Genomic DNA, 2,224 nt, shown 5'->3' with positions numbered 1-2,224 from the left:
ACCAATTAGGCATGTAAAATGCCTTTGCATGCAATTCTGGCGTTTAAACGCCCGAACTGATGCTTGTTCTGGGCGTTCAACGCCCAGATGCAGCATGTTTCTGGCGTTGAACGCCAGTTCTATGCTTGTTTCCGGCGTTCAGCGCCAGCTCTATGCTCTGTTCTGGCGTTGAACACCAGCCAAATGCTCCTTACTGGCGTTTAAACGCCAGTAAGTCCTTCCTTCAGGGTGTGATTTTTCTTCTGCTGTTTTTGATTCTGTTTTTAATTTTTTTGATTTATTTTGTAACTCCACATGATCATGAACCTAATAAAACATGAAAGAACAATAAAATAAAAATAAAATTAGATAAATAAAAATTAGGTTGCCTCCCAACAAGCGCTTCTTTAATGTCAATAGCTTGACAGTGGGCTCTCATGGAGCCACACAGGTGATCAGGTCAATTTTGTAGACTCCCAACACCAAACTTAGAGTTTGGATATGGGAGTTCAACACCAAACTTAGAGTTTGGCTGAGGCCTTCCAACACCAAACTTAGAGTTTGATTATGGGGGCTTTAGTTGACTCTGTTCTGAGAGAAGCTTACTGTGCCTCTTTTCCATGTTTACAGAAGGATGACCTTGAGTTTTAAACACAAGGGAGTCCTCATTCAATTGAAGGACTAGTTCACCTCTGTTTACATCAATCACAGCTCTTGCTATGGCTAGGAAGGATATTCCAAGAATGATAGATTCATCCTCATCCTTCCCAGTATCCAGGATTATGAAATCAACAGGGATGTAAAGGCCTTCAATCTTTACTAACACGTCCTCTACTTGTTCATAAGCCTCTTTTCTTGAGTTGTTTGCCATCTCTAATGAGATTTTAGCAGTTTGCACCTCAAAGATTCCCAGTTTCTCCATTACAGAGAGTGGCATGAGGTTTATTCCTGACCCAAGGTCACATAGAGCCTTCTCAAAGGTCATGGTGCCTATGGTGCAAGGTGTTAGAAACTTTCCAGGATCCTGCTTCTTCTGAGGCAATCTCAGTTGATCCAATGCATTTAGTTCATTGGTGAATAGGGGAGGTTCATCTCCCCAAGTCTCACTACCAAATAAATTGGCATTCAGCTTCATGATTGCACCAGGGAACTTGGCAACTTGCTCTTCAGTAACATCCTCATTCTCTTCAGAAGAAGAATACTCATCAGAGCTCATGAAGGGCGTAAGGAGGTTTAATGGAATCTCTATGGTCTCTAGATGAGCCTCAGAGTCCTTTGGTTCCTCAAAGGGAAATTCCTTGTTGATCACTGGACGTCCTAGGAGGTCTTCCTCCTTGGGATTCACGTCCTCCCCTTCCTTCTTGGATTCGGCCATGATGGTTATATCAATGGCCTTGCACTCTCCTTTTGGATTTTCTTCTGTATTGCTTGGGAGAGCATTAGGAGGGGTTTCAGTGATCTTCTTACTCAGCTGGCCCACTTGTGCTTCCAAATTTTTAATGGAGGACCTTGTTTCATTCATGAAACTCAAAGTGGCCTTAGATAGATCAGAGACTAAGTTTGCTAAATTAGAGGTATTTTGTTCAGAGTTCTCTGTCTGTTGCTGAGTGGATGATGGAAAAGGCTTGCTATTGCTAAACCTGTTTCTTCCACCATTATTAAAGCCTTGTTGAGGCTTTTGTTGATCCTTCCATGAGAGATTTAGGTGATTTCTCCATGAGGGAGTATAAGTGTTTCCATATGGTTCACCCATGTAATTCACCTCTGCTATTGCAGGGTTCTCAGGATCATAAGCTTATTCTTCAGAAGATGCCTCTTGAGTACTGTTGGATGCAGCTTGCATTCCATTCAGACTCTGAGAAATCATATTGACTTGCTGAGTCAATATTTTATTCTGATCCAATATAGCATTCAGAGTATCAATTTCAAGAATTCCCTTCTTCTGAGGCGTCTCATTACTCACAGGATTCCTTTTAGAAGTGTACATGAACTGGTTATTAGCAACCATGTCAATGAGTTCTTGAGCTTCTGCAGGCATTTTCTTTAGGTGAATGGATCCACCTGGAGAAGTATCCAATGACATCTTAGCTAATTCAGACAGATCATCATAGAATATGTCCAGGATTGTCCATTCTGAAAGTATGTCAGAAGGACACTTTTTGGTCAGTTCCTTGTATCTCTCCCAAGCTTCATAGAGGGATTCACCTTCTTTTTGTCTGAAGGTTTGAACATCCACTCTAAGCTT

The 2,224-nt window shown here is 41.6% G+C and overlaps 1 non-coding gene across 1 annotated transcript; it reads left to right on the top strand.

Annotated features, from left to right (window-relative positions):
* Window positions 1-2,120: 2,120 nt before the first annotated feature.
* Window positions 2,121-2,224, top strand: LOC112760399 (small nucleolar RNA R71). Its single transcript, XR_003180841.1, has one exon. It is a non-coding gene; the product is annotated as a small nucleolar RNA R71 (small nucleolar RNA).

The sequence above is a fragment of the Arachis hypogaea genome, chromosome 16 (assembly GCF_003086295.3).
Source record: "Arachis hypogaea cultivar Tifrunner chromosome 16, arahy.Tifrunner.gnm2.J5K5, whole genome shotgun sequence".
Taxonomy (NCBI): Eukaryota; Viridiplantae; Streptophyta; class Magnoliopsida; order Fabales; family Fabaceae; genus Arachis; species Arachis hypogaea.
Note: the sequence above shows the minus strand (reverse complement) of the source record. Positions and strands in the feature narration are given on the sequence as shown.